The sequence below is a fragment of the Cricetulus griseus genome, chromosome 6 (assembly GCF_003668045.3).
Source record: "Cricetulus griseus strain 17A/GY chromosome 6, alternate assembly CriGri-PICRH-1.0, whole genome shotgun sequence".
Lineage (NCBI taxonomy): Eukaryota > Metazoa > Chordata > Mammalia > Rodentia > Cricetidae > Cricetulus > Cricetulus griseus.
In genome coordinates this window covers 134,903,091-134,918,206 of record NC_048599.1, presented here as the reverse complement: position 1 = coordinate 134,918,206, position 15,116 = coordinate 134,903,091, and the positions used below count along the sequence as shown (strand labels likewise).

Sequence of the window (15,116 nt, the reverse complement as noted above, 5' to 3'; positions counted from 1 at the left end):
TGATTCTGGTAAAATTTAAAGATATATTCCAGTATCAACATCTGGAAAAGGGCTCATACAGGTCTGTCATTTCTCACTCTTCAGCAGGGCCTCTTGCTCTGAGATGGAACAAGACTACCTTGGACCTACGTAAGAGGAAATCATTTTTGAAAGTATGCTCATTTGGGCCCAAAATCCAGTAAAAGTTCTCCACAGGCCTTACAGAGCTATTCTCAGTTTTCAGGCTGAGTCTGGCATGACCAAAAATACCCAAAGGTCCTCTAATACCCTGTGGGTTGGATGGATCTGACAGCCCTGTGGCATACATAAACCTTTGCTTACCTAGGAGTGGTCCCAGCTACTCTAATCCATCAATGGGCTATGTCTAGGTTCTAGATTCATTGATTTATACTGATTGTACCCAAACCACAGTCCTCCAACACACTCAATTCCTCAGGTGGCTATCCTAAACTTGGCTGAAAGAAATGACAGACTGAGAATGCCCTATGGCTACAGCTACCCATCATAAAAGGAGAGACTTACCAGGGGAAATTGTCACAGTCTTAGGGGTTGTGGGACAATTACAATGAGCCACTTCACAGAAGAGTCGCTTATTAGAAAAGGCCTCACTATATAAAGTGTACACTGAGTCAGAATATTATTACAAGAAGAATGAAGGAGGGTGGGGTACATTAACAAAATAAAATTAGGGTTAAAAGAAGGGATGAAGGCCACAGAACAAATTTTTTAGAGGTATGTTTTTAATATGTCCTGAGAGGGAGCTTGTACATAATAAGCCCAACAGGATCTACTGGTCATTCTACTGCAAATAATATCTGACCTATGGGCTATTGGCTTACCCTTCTAAATGCTGAGGTTAAAATCAACCATATCTTTACTAACTACTTATGTTCTTTGATTAAATGAGCCAATTAAATATGCTATTGTCAAAATCACAGGGTTAGGAGAAATTGTTCAAAATACGAATGTTGTAGTATGGAACTTTGATGGAAAATTCTATTAAGCAAAATACAATGATACTATATTTTCCTTTCTGAGTGTTAATTGGGACTGACCTATGGTATATACATATGCCTGACAATTGTGTAGCTTGGTCTACTTGTAGAACTCCTAGCAGTGGGAGCAGAGCCTGTCCCTAACACTTTGGCTGGCTGTTGGGAATCTATTCCTCATACTGGGATTGCTTTGCACAGCCTTAATATGGTGTATTGTGTGTGTGTGTGTGTGTGTGTGTGTGTGTGTGTGTGTGTGTGTGTGTGTGTGTGTTGGGGTGGCTGGGAGTGCTTAGCCCTACCTCAACTTGATATGGTATGCTTTGTTAACACCAATGGGAGGCCTGCCCCTTTCTGAACAGAAACAGAGGAGGAGTGGATTGGGGGGCAGATAGAAGTAGACGATGGAGGGGAAACTGCAGTTGGGATGTAAAATAAATGAATACATATTTTCAAAAAGAATATGGTATTTGATTTTTCCTTCAATGGATGATGGGATGAGACCCAGACTTCACCCAAACTTGTCCTCTATTGTCCACTCCCATCAAAAATGAAGTATAATATATATTGTTGGGAGGGACTAATTAATAATAAAGTTACTCTCATCAATTTCTCATGTGAGGTTTCCAAACAGTCTTTCAATCCTACAGGGCTCTGGTGCACTGCTCTGCTGATCATACAGTGACAGTTCACCTTACTAAACAAAATTTACGGTAATCATGCTGTCCATATCTTTCCTCATTAACCTTATCCTTTAATGTTCCCCCGAGGTTTGTAATAGAGGCTGACTTCTGGACTTAAATTGGCTGACGAAAGGTTTATTGAACTCCTGAACTAGACAAATGTCTGGCTCCAATATACACATTATAGTAGGTAATGATTGCAGAGAAATCATCATTGTCATTGTTACCTATAACAAATTCTGCCAAGAACTCTTGGGATGATTTTCTTGCCTGCTCTCTTCGAATCGAAAGGGCAAAACCTCCTCGGCTATTTTTGTAACTGTGCTTTGAGTAGGAATTGTAGTACTAAGAAGTCTCCCTTTTTATATGTTACAGATGGTATCCCATTTGTATGACAAGTTCTAATATACACATCATCACCTCACTGTGGTGGTTTGTTGTAGGGAATGTGTCATTGTGGGGGTGTGCTTTGAGGTCTCTCTTTCTCAAGCTTCCTTCCGTGTGATAGTCAGTTGACTTCCTGTTGCCTCTGAGTCAAGATGTAGCACTCTCAGCTCCAGTGCAATGTCTGCCTGTAGGCTATCACACTCCTGCCCTGATGATAATAGAATGAACCTCTGAAATTGTAAGCAAGCCAACCCAATTAAACGATTCCTTTATAAAAGTTGCTGTGGTCATGGTGTCTCTTCGAAGTAACAGAAAGACCCTAAATCACCAAATAGCTGTCTTGTGCTCTGGATGATTATCAACAGTTAAGTTATTGTGGTTGCTTAGATAGATCCTCCTCTGAGTTACTCTGATTGATGCTCCCACATCATCATCCCTGTGCCAGCTCAAAGCAGCTAAACATTCATGACCTCCAAACCTCTTAAGAGCAGTTTGGGTGATCTCTGAGAGGGGGCAACTAGAGACCCAAGAGTTAAAAATATTTCCTGGTAGGCAGAAAAATAGATACCATGGCTAGGTAATAAAGGTTCCAGATTTCCAAGATGAACAGCTTCTTCTTCACCCTCTAGCTAGAGAAAGAGGGTCTCACCCAAACTTCATTTCATAGATTTATTGGGAGGGAAGAATGCCAGGATGATATAAGACAGCCAGGCAGCCCAAACAGCCAAAAGGCGAACACAGGGTTTATATAGAGATCCTTAGGGGTTGGAGTTTTTTTCCAGGGATATTTCCAGGGCAGTAATTGGTCAGATTTCAATTCCTGAGCTCAGAATAGCGAGATGTCCGGCTCAGGGATTGGTTAGTTTTCTGCACAGGTTTAGGGTCAGATTTGGCTCTGGTTTCAGGGTCAAAGTGTGTTTCTTTCACTGGGCCTTTTTAGCCTTCTGGCTCTAATTTTAGGGCCAGGTGTATTTCTTTCACTGGCTCTGATTCCAGGGATAAAATGTGTTTCTTTGGCACTGGTTTCAGGGTCAGGGTTCATTTCTTTGGCTCTGATTCCAGGGCCAAATTGTGTTTCTTTGGCTCTCCTCTGGGTGTGTTTCTTTGGCTGGCCCTTTTCCCCTACACACTGGTTTTGTAGAAAGAGGCTTTACAGACTTTTCTCTTACACGAAAAGTCCCCTCTCATCTTGAAGGATTTACCCACACTGATTTATTTTTCAGCTACTAGTAGTTTGGGGCTCAGGATGTGAGGTGATTCCGTGTTACACCCGGTTGCATCCTAAAGGGCACTGAGTCCTCCTTTTTTCTCACTGTGTGGAATTTTCTGAGTTGGGGGCGGAGGGGGGGAGATTCCAGGGCAGTTTTCTGTTGGCAAGGGTGAAGGTCGCAGCACCCTGCTGCCCTAACACTTTCAGGTCGGAAGCCCAGCAGGAACACTGGCCGCCGGAAGTTCCCAGCCGCAGAGCAGGAAGAGTTCTGCGGCGCACGCGCCCTGGTGACTAGCGGGGCGGAAACTGGACTCCCGAGCCCCGAGGCCGGGAGGGGGCCTGGGCTGAGCGCAGCCTGTGGCGGCTGCGTGTGTTTACGGTGTGGAGGAAGTTTAGTAGCCCGAGAGAGCGAGGAGGGAGGCCGGGAGGAGGATGCGGCTTGGCCGGGGCGCCCGCTGCAGGAGCTCGCCGCCGCCTCAGCCTCGGCCCCCGGGCCGCCGAGGGTCCGCCCGCCGCCCCCGCGTGTCCGGGTAGGTGCCCCCGCCGCTGCCCGCTGCTGGGCCGGCTCCGCTTGCCTCGCCAGCCGCCGCCGCTCCGGCTCGTGCCCTCGGGCCCTGTCCCCGGGGCCCTCCCTCTGGCGGTTCTGCTTCCCCAGGACGTCCCCGGCCCTCAGGGAGTCCGCTGCTTTGCCCCTAGGTCCCTTCTCTCTCTTTAGAGTCTTAACTCCTTCCTCACCTTCATCCGCGTATCCACGCCGGCACCGTTATGGCTTTTCCCTTTCTCCCCAAAGCAGGCAGCTGCACCCCTCTGTCGTCTTCACCCCCCACCCCCTCATCTCAAGCCTGGGTGTTGAAAGCTGTCGTCCCTGTTAGCTCATTTTAGGGCGACTTTTCATGTCTCCAATCATAGACTTGCCCCTAACTGCTATTATTTACCAGGAGGTGACAAGCTAACCCCGTGATTCAGAGTCTAACTGTTGAATATCTACAATTTGCCTTCCCCCTTTGATCTTTTGCTGCTGTTTTGCCTCCCAATTCACCCTCTTCTTAAGTATGTACATTTCTGTGCCGAAAGGGATGGCAGAATTTTCTCCTTCGAAGAAATTGATTGTCCCTGTAGAAATAAAAGCCACTACCCTCTATTTCCACAACTGCCTACTATGGCTAAGTTGCCTGCCCAGTCTTCCCACGTTTCTGACAGACACTTCATCTATATTTGAATAATTCTGGTCTTAGTTTGTCCCATTAAGAGACTTTTCTTATTTTTCTCTGTTGTTGAAATCCACTGTTTATATTGGGCTGGAAACTGAAGTAGTAAAAGGCGTATAACTCAGAAAATAGCATTTCCCCCTCCCTCTGATAATAAGAGTGGCAGAATATTTTAACTTATTATTCCATCATTCTTGAGAGAAATATTGTCTCTTGGTTAGGAGCTCAGAGAGTGTAGTTGAATTGCCAAACTTCCTACCTCTGTTCTGGGTTTGAGAAAGTCATTTAACTTTTCCAGCCGTTAGTATAAAGGGGGTGGTGATAAAACTGTTTGGTGGTAGTGCTTGCACAAGGTAATCCAGTTAAAGTATTTGAAAGTGCCTAGGATATGGTAAATGCTTCTGAAACATTACCTTTATCATCACTTCTTAGCCTGACTTGATGTGGTTGTTGGTAAGTTGATGATAGGAAAGGAAGGTAGTTGAGAGTTGCTTTTCTGTTTTTTTTTTTTTTCTTATCATCCTTTAAAAATGTATGTATGATTTGGACTGCATTATTATGTCAGTATTTCTTCTTTAAAAATGTTTTAGCTTTGGGTTTCCCATTTTTTGCATAGGAAAATTGGGGAGTTCCTATTTCAAATATTTGCTTGGAACATGTACGATTTTTACATTGTTTTGAGAACAAATGAAGTGAAGTATGTAGCAGATTTTTCACTGTGGGAAAATTACATGATGATTTTAATATTTCAAGTTAGATACTCAGAGCTGAGATGGTAGTCTTTATAAATGACTTTTATATTGAATCATTACATGAGGCAAAGCGCTGCCTTCATCTAGAATACGACTGCAGCTCTTTTCCTCTCACCTGTTAGGTTCATTCATATTCCCAGGCTTTTGCCTAATTACTAAAATTTACTCACTTCTAAGTGGTGACTTTTTTTTTTATTTTCTATGAACTGTAAAATAGTCTTGATTCACTTCATTATTCTAAGTAATAAAGATTTGAACTATTTGCTCTCCGAATTACACAAAAGTATGTATGTACATGTGTTAGTTATTTTCCCATTGCTGTGATAAAATGCCATTAACCAAATACAGCATAAAGAATTTATTTTCAAGTATAGTCTGAGAGGGAGAGTCCATAATGGTGAGGAGGTGTCACAGAAGGCAGTCTGAGCAAGAAGCCAAAATAGTGTATATCTACTATACACAGGAACCAGAGAGAACAAGAATTGGTGTAATGTGTCCTTCTCTGTCCCACCAGCCAGCTCCCAAATAATGACACAGAGACTTATTAATTATGAAAGCTTGGCATATAGCTTAGGCTTGTTCCTAACAAGCTCTTACATCTTAAAGTAACCCATATTTTTTAGTCTATGTTCTACCATGTGGCTTTTTACCTTTCTTTCATTCTGTACCTCTGACTTGTTGTCAGTCTCCTCTCTGTACCTAGACTCATCCCCAGTTCCTCTTTTTGCCTGAAAGTCCTCTGTATTCTCCCTGCCTAGCTATTGGCCATTTAGCTTTTTATTAAACCAATTGCAGTGACACATCTTTGCACAGTGTAATCAAATATCTTGGAATAAGTTGGAAATGGGGTGATGCTAGGAACTCCTAAATCAAATTTTCTGTAGCCTCCCAAAACAGTGCTGCCAGCTGGACCAAGTATTCAATCACATTAACCCATGGGGGACATTTCTCATTCAAATCACCATAATACATAACTTTTGAAATAAAAACATTTTTCCATTTAGAACCTGAAATGGTTTTAGTATTACCTATGGGTTGTGCATTATGCTTTGGGTGACATTGCCTTTGTTAAAATTATGCCTTGGCCTATAATAGTCTTAAGTTTTGGGTATCCAGAATCTGTCTCCCACCCAACATTGTCATTGCTAATATTAGTTTCTTGGGTTTGCTTATATTTACATTTGGTTTTTAGCTTTAAAATAATATAGGCAGCACACTTAGAAGAAAATTAAGTCACATACAATCTGATGATTAAAGCTCATAGAAACTCTTTGAGGGGAATTGGGGAGGAAGTTGGCATATCGTGTCTGTCACTTGCTTAGCACTATTCCTTTATTTTTTAAAGGTTCATTCCTTTAAAAATATTTAATGAGTATCTGTTGTGTGCCACACATTGGAAACCATTGAAGCCCTTTTATCCATGGTCCCAGCAAAAATCAAAGTTTTAATACTCTAATGTCTTGGAGAATTTATAGTGAATTATTTCATCTCCTGAGCATCTTTCACGGTACTAGCTGCAAACCATTCCTGAGAGAATGTTTAGTTCAGAGAACAAAATACTCACTGCAATCAAATTTCTAGGATTTAATTTCTGCAGAGAATTGGATCAGATAATGATGATAAAGATAACCTCCCCACCACCACCCCAGTTATAGTCTAGTATGGCACTGATAGATGGCAGGAAGTAAGCAGATCCATTGAAGTGAGGACTGGTAGTGATATTAAAGATAATGATAGTGGCTAATGTTCATAGAGCATTGTGTCAGACAATACTCACATATTATTTAGACTAGGAATCCTTTAAAGAAGACTTTGTTGCCATTCCCTTTTTGCAAATGAGGGACTTGAAACAGTATTACTTCCACAGTTGAGTAAGCTATGCAGAGGCAAAGAATAGGTTTAGCAACATGCAGACAATTTTGAATTTTTCAGTGACTCTATCTATAAATTTACTATTTGATGATTAAATTGTTATAATTGCCAAAGTTACCACTATAAACATAGAGGGGGAAAATCTTTAGCATGGACCATGTTTTCTTTCCTGAGCTCAGGCCTATGTCTTTTTTTTTTTTACAATTGGATGCTTTACATATCTGCACCCTCGTCCCCCTCCCCCCATCTTTACAAATTTTTAGACTCTTCACCATCAGATACTGATTTCTAGATTTTGGTATGTAATTGAGAATTTGGAGTGTAGCTAACAGTGGACAGACAGGTAGATGAATATTTGTTATTCTGGTGTGAATAGTGCTGTCAAAGCAGCTTGTTCAAGTTGACTTGGCAAAAGAGTGACATTGGGCCAGAATATTTAACAGCAAGTTGAACTAGGTGGAAGTGGGTAGTATAGCAGCTGAGAAGTATAAAGAAATCCTTCAGGTGTTTTGACAGCATGTATAGGCAGAGGTTGTTAATTCTGTAGTTGGCAAAGCCTTAATTGAGCAGGGTCCCAGTCAAAGAGAACAGTAATGAGAAGGTAGAGGAACTTAGATTGTTTTGAGGTAATCACTTTTGGTAGGTCATGCTAGCCTTGAATTGTAGCCCTCTAGTGCAGGGAATGAATATGTTCATGAATTGTATGCCCAGTAAAATGGGGTTTAAATTGTTTCTACATTCTTCCATCCTCAGTGTGTGTGTGTGTGTGTGTGTGTGTGTGTGTGTGTGTGTGTGTCTTGTACACATACACACTATGGTGCATATGTAGAGCTCAGAGGATAATATGAGGGAGTGGCTTTTCTTCCACCGTGGGTTCTAGGGATTGAATAAATGTCATTAGGCTTGGCTGTATGTATGTGTACTTAACTGCTGCGCTCTCTCACACATACACATTTTAAAAACAAAAGGCCTAGGAAAAGGAGAGAGAGGCTCTATAAATCTATAAAGTGTGCCACTGAAACACTATGTTATAAGGTAATCTCCTTAAATTTTATGTTAAAATAGTTGTGACTTTTTTGTTAAAGTAGTATTTTATTTTATTTTTTGATGTATTACATTTTTTTATTTGAATTAGAAACAAGATTGTTTTATGTGTCAATCCAAGTTCCTTCTCCCCTCCTCCCCTACCACCCTCCCCCAACTAAAACCCTACCTATCACATATCCTTTCTGCTCCCCAGGGAGGGTGAGGCCTTCCATAGGGGATCATTAGAGTCTATTATATCCTTTGGGATAGGACCTAGGCCCACCCCCATGTGTCTTGGCTCAGGGAGTATCCCTGTATGTGGATTGGGCTCCCAAAGTCCACACCTATGCTAGGGATAGGTACTGAACTTATCTACAGGAAAATCCTGTAGATTTCCGAGGTCTCCTTACCGACACCCACTTTCATGGGGTCTGGATCAGTCCCAGGCTGGTTTCCCAGCTATCAGTCTGGGGATCAAGAGCTCCCCATTGTTCAGGTCAGCTGTTTCTGTGGGGTTCACCAGCCTGGTCTGGACCCCTTTGCTCATCACTCGTTCCTCTCTGCAACTGGATTCCAGTTCAGTTCAGTGATTAGTTGTGGGTGTCTGTTTCTACTTCCACCAGCTGCTGAATGAAGGCTGTAGGATGGCATATAAGACAGTTATCAATCCCATTATCAGGGGAGGGCATTTAAGGTAGCCTCTCCTCTGTTGCTTAGATTGTTAGCTGGTGTCATTTTTGTAGATCTCCAGACCTTTCCCTAGTGCCTGATTTCTCTGTAAACCTAAAATGTCTCCCTTTATTATGGTATGACTTTTGAAATTTCTTTTTACAATTTCTTATTGCCCTTAATATCTGCTGCTCCTGTATTCTCCCTGCTTTTCAGTTTTGTAAGTCATAGTAACAATTTTCATATGTTCTTGAGTTGTTGTCATTATTTATTAGTTATTTGAAATAATATCTGAAATGTGTAACATATTATATACAACTGAACTTTCCATAGCTAAAAACTACCAAATTTAAAACGTAAGGTGCTAAGTGTGGTGACACACACTTTTAATTTCATCATTCAAGAGGCTGAGATAGGAAGATTGTTAAATTCTGGGGATACAGGGACTAGGGAGTGAAACAGTTTCTCTAAATAAAGTCAATATTGTCTTCAGATTGAAGTTGTATTGTCTCAGATTGTGGTGGTGACTTGAAAGTGTGCTGGTAGTAGCACCTTTAATAATACCAGTAGAACAGGAACGTATTGAGAAAACATGCTCCCCCCATCTTGGGATTAGTGTTGGCTTACATTGCATAATTCAGAAGTGAAAATTCTAACTAAAGTAGAGTTTTATTCTCTTAGTAGCTAATACAGATAGAAAATGCCATGTACCTAAAGCATTGTAACATGATTTTAAAATATTCTGGTTATTTATTTAAAAGAACATATTGAGGCTTGGGAGATGGCTCAGTAGTTAAGATGACTGACTGCTCTTCCAGAGGACTTGGGTTCAATTCCTGGCACCCACAACTCAGAACTGTTTGTAACTCCAGTCCCAGGGGACCCATCACCTCTTTCTGGCCTCCAGGGGCATTGTATGCATGTGGTGTATAGACAGGCATACAGGCAAAACACCCACACATCATCCAGTGAGGAAAGAAAGAAGATACTGTTGCTTCCTGCATGGGTATGCTTTCTGAAGCAAAGTAAGTTTTGAAAATTTATAGAAAGTGTATTTGTAAACTTCTCAGATTTTCCTCCCCAAGTAATTAAATAACTTAAAGAGAAGAAGAAACTTTTTGAAGCTCTCTGTTCAATTCACATAAAGTTGAACAGAAGGTACCAAGACATCTCAGATTTCTCCTGTGCCCATACCATATAGTTTCCACCATTGTCAATCTCCTCTACCAGAGTGGTTCAGTTGTTACAGTTGATTAATCTGAGTTAATGGATCATTATTACTACATATCTCTAAGAACTACTCCTACCATATATTTTATGAATTTCACCTAATTAGTTTTGCCTATCATGATAATGTCATTCAGAGTATTTCCCTGTCATAGAAATTCTGTGTGCCACCTATTTAAACACCTGTCCTCAATCCCTAGAAAAACTGCTAAATTTTAAAAAATGACTTTGACTTTTTAAAATGTGCTATAAATGAGGCATACAATGTAAACATATTTCATTCTAACTTCTTTCACTTACTATGCATGGAAGCTTCCTGAGGCTTTCATAGAATATTGATTTTAATTCTGAGTAGTATTCCACTGCATGGATGTCCCACCATTTGTTTATTTGTCCTATTAAAAGATATATCTTCAAGTTTTGACGATTATGAATGTAGCTGTTTTATGAAAACCATCTTGAATAGACAAAAAATTTCAACTCCTCTGGGCAAATAGCAAGCATTATAATTGCTGTGTATAGGATTATGTTTAATTTTATGACACATTGATCAGCTGTCTTGTAAAGTAATTATGTCCAAATTTGATCCAGCAGTGACTGAGACAGTTTTGTTCCATATTTTTTTTTTTTTTTTGCATTTGGGGTTGTCACTGTTTGGGACTTTGAGCATTTTATCAAGTGTCTACGTGATGGTTCAGTACTATAACATATTTCTCTAATACAGAATGAGTAGTACCTCTTCCTGTACATGTTTACTAAACGTGTACTCTCTGCCCTTAAGTGTTTGTTTTCTTGTGTTTCAAGATGTCCTTATTTTCTGTTACAGGCTTTTTTTGTTTTGTTTTGTTTTTATTTGTTTTCTTACCAGCTGTAATTATTTGGAAGTATTTTCTACCAGTCTAGCTTGTCTTTTTGTTCTCTTAACAGTGTCTTTAACAAGTCAGAATAGTTATTATTTATGTTATTTTTTATGAATTGTATTCTTTAATGGATTGTACTTTTGGTTTCATCTTTAAGGTCATCATCAAACCCAAGGCCATCTAGGGATTTTCCTGTTATCTTTTACTGTATTGAGGCAGTTTCCCAGCTTCTAAGAATGGAGTAAGGAGACTGTGAAGAGTATCAATGTGAAGTACTGTATTGTTGATTTGGGCTTAATGACCTTAAATGGGATAAAAACAAACAATCAAACTGAGCACATACTGCCATGCAGATTTAAATGAACCAGGTTTGAGCTTGAATAGGGTGGGATGCTAGCTCTAGTGGTTTGAAGGAGATGTCTCTCATAGCTTGGAGCATTTGAATACTGGTCCCAGGTAGAGCTATTTGGGCAGTTTAGGAAGACTGTCCTCCCTACAGGATGTATATCACTGGGGAATGGGCTTTGATAGTTTAAAGATTCAATTGCTAATTTTCTCTGTATGGTTCCTGCTTGACATTGGTGTGTAAGTGCATAGCTGTTTCTGTCATCAAGTCTGCTCCTTTCCTACCATAATAGACTCGTATCTTTCTGGAGTGGTAACCCTAAAAAAGCCCTTCCTTCAGTAAATTGCCTTGGTCATGGTATTTTATCACAGCAATAGAAAAGTAACTACTATAGCAGCAGAGAGCTGTTGCGGTTCTGAGAAATGTGATAGCTCAAAACAACTCGGGTTTGGGGGTGCCAATGAAGAGCAGTTGCTTGTACAACAACTATACATGAAAAGGTGTAGCAAGTTTTGGAGTTTGCAGGAATGGATTCCCATCTACAGCTGAAATTTGTGGTATCGGAATTTGAGGCAAGAATGAGCCTGCTCTGTGCCTCTTGCTCAGTCCTAGAGACTGACCCAACCAAGTTTCCTGACCAGGGCAGAAGCTCCAGCCTTCAGTGGGCCTGTCCTCAGAGTGTTGAGTTATTCATCTTTCTCCAGGGAGTAAGCTAGCCACCTGAGAGACAGACACTAAAGTCTTCATTCAGGCTTCCTTTGCTTCTGAAAAGATAAGGAACATCTAGGGACAGATTCATGGCCTTAGTCAGGAACAGGGCTTCTTGCTCTGTCTACACCTGCTGTAGTTCTCTGCCTGTGTTCAGAAGTCAGAATTTATAAGGTATCAGGTGCATGTGATCCCAGATGACAATGTTAGGCATGCAAATAAAGTGAAAAAAATGAGACAAGGGAAGAACTGTCAGATCTGTGGGACTGGAGAAGAGGTGTGTGTTGGGGGAGGGTGCGAAAGGAAGGAAGACAAAGAAGAAGACAAAGAGGGTTAGCATAACTGAAGTAGCAGAGTTCTAAGGAAGGGGAAGGAAGCCTATGAGCTGAAGGAGTTTAGAGTAGGGGAGGAAATGGGAAGAACTGGGATGCCAGCATGGACTTGAAATCTGTCACAGATAATTGTGATACTGAGGTAGCCTGGTGGGCAGCAGCATTTTGATTTGCTAATAGTATCACAGATAGCCATTTGTCCCTCTTGCCAGTGTAGCAAGGGAATGTTCTGGAGGAATGCTGGTCTTTGTCTTACCACCAGGAAATGGAGTTTCCTTTGGACCCGACAATTTATTGTTGGTTTTGATTTGCCTACATTGTTTTGAGGAATTTTCTGTTTATGGCAGATACTTAATTTGTACTTTTCTCATAGTGCTCTGGTCAGATTTAGTATTAAGGTTATGATAGGTTTGACCTTCCAACAGTTTGCAGAGAATTGCTATAATTCCTTTTTATTTTTGAGCTTATCATTACACCATTTCTTTCTCCTTATAAACCCTCCTATATATCCCTCCCCTTTTTTCTTTGTTGTTACACACACACACACACACACACACACACACACACACACACACACACACACACACCTTGAATATAATCTGCTCATTCTGTGTGTACTTGTATATATGTCTTCAGGGCTGAACATTTGCTATTGATAGCCAATTGGTGTCATCTTTCCTGTGGAAGACTTTATTTTACTCTCAGCATTCCTTAGTTATCTATAGTTCTGCATACAGGTGGAGGCCTTGTGGTCTTTCCCCTGTGTACTTAATCATGTCTGTTGTTGTCCTTGAACAGCTCATGTTTAGGCACTCATATTGGTGAGACTTTATGAGTATAGCTTTTGACATTATGGGAGACAAACTTTCACAGCAAACTCCCTGAACTTTCTAGCTTTCATAATTTTTCTGCTCCATCTTTTATAATGTTCCTGAACTTTGGGTGTGAGAGGTCTTTTATATATGTATCCCTTGGGACTGGTATCCACAACTCTACCTTTTGGTTGTGGTATTTTATAATGGTCCCTCTTTGTTGCAAAGAGAAGCTTCCTTGATGAGAGGTGAGGATTGCACTTACATTGTTCCAAGTTTCTTTTTAAGATTTACTTTTATTTATGTATATGTGTATCTCTCTTTGTATATGCTAGGTATATGAAGATGCTCACAAAGGGCAGAAAAAGGTGCAGGATCCCATGGCATTGCAGTTATATAGACAGTTGTGAGCTGTTCAACATGGGTGCTAGGAACCAAACTTGGGTGCTCTGGAAGAGTGGTATGCACTGTTAACCATTAATGATCTATTATTTTTATGTGTATGTATGTGTGTGTGTGTGTGTGCCTTAGTGAGTTTATGTGCATCACATGTGCACAAGTGCCTGTGAAAGCCACAAGAGGGCTGTAGCCCACCTGCAACTGTAGTTACAGGTGATTGTTAGCTGCCATGTGGGTTCTGGAAATAGAACCTTGGTGTCTCCAAATTCAGTAAGCACTCTTAACCATTCCTCCAGCCCTAAATTGTTATAATTTCTTCTTTAATCTTTGCTAGAATTGTTAGTTCAGCTATATAGGCATGGTACTTTCTGTTTTAGATGTTTATTTTATTATTGATTTCCTTTCTTTAACAAACCAACCTTTCCCCGTTAAGAACTTGGAAGATCTTGTCTCAGGAAAATTGGTCCATTACATTTTGACTATCAAGTAGTGGGTAATAGTGTTGACTATGTTATTTCTTATTTTCCATTTCATATCCATGGAGTCCTTTATAATCTTTGTGTCCTTTCTCTCAATAATTGGTGTCTTTTTTTTTTTTTTTTCTTCCCTGATTACCAACTGGGCTGGATGCTTATCAGTGTCACAGCTCTTTCTAAGTAACCTTCTTTTGGTTTTGTTGATTATTTTTCATTATTACTTTCTTTTAATTTTATTGACCTTTTTAAAAATTAACTTTGGGTTTAATTTACCTGCCTTTTTTTTTTTTTTTTTTTTTTTCTAATTTACTAAGGCAGAATTTTAGGTGATGTTTTAAACCCTTTCTGCTGTTTTGGTAGTTAGTTGTCTTTTGCTGTCTTTGGGGCATTGGCTTTAAGATCCTAGATGGATAGATGATCAAGTACCTTATAAAATGGGGAGGTATTTTCATATAACTAGGACATATCTTCTTATATAGTTTAGATTAATTCAATATAACCCTATATTACCTATGTTGTATACTATATATGTAGATTATTATATCACCTGTAATGTAAATCCTTTGCTATTGTTACACTATATTGTCTCATTTACAGAATAAGGAAAAGTAAAAACAAATGTCATGTTCAGTATACATGCAGCTTGTTTCTTTAAAAAATAATTTTAATCTGTACTTCATTTGTTGACTCCACAAATACATAACAGAAGTCAACTATATACTCATTTATTGTTCCTAACTTTCTTTTGGTACATCTACAAATTGTAGTAAGTTGTCTTTTAGTTTTTACTGAGTTTGGTCTCTTTTGTAGTGTGTTGTTCAATATCTAAGTGTTTCGGGATTTCTCAACCATCTCTATCTTTGATTTCTAGTTTAACTCCACATGCCTTGTGAGCAGCATTATGTGGTTTATCAATCTATAATAGTGAGCAAAAATTCTGATTCTTATGTATTTTGCCACATTAACTTTATGTCCTATCTTATTTTCTGGCTATCTGGGTGGCTGTAGAATGGTATTGCATTGTGAATAGGTTGTTCTCTAAAAATAAACATGATTTCTTTCCCTGTGGACACACTCATGGAAAATGAAATAGAGACCTGTATATTTTCACAAAATCTGATAGATGGTCTTGGTTGATCAGATGCAGAATTTAAAAC

General features: G+C 39.9%; 1 protein-coding gene across 1 annotated transcript in view; it reads left to right on the top strand.

Moving 5' to 3' along the window:
* The first annotated feature begins 3,552 nt into the window (after nucleotides 1-3,552).
* The window catches only part of Spopl (speckle type BTB/POZ protein like), a 58,629-nt gene continuing 47,065 nt past the window's right edge, over nucleotides 3,553-15,116 (top strand). Inside the window, exon 1 of the mRNA XM_027422774.2 lies at nucleotides 3,553-3,802. The gene's annotated coding sequence lies outside the window, so the exon portion shown is untranslated. The remainder of the gene's footprint in view (nucleotides 3,803-15,116) is intronic.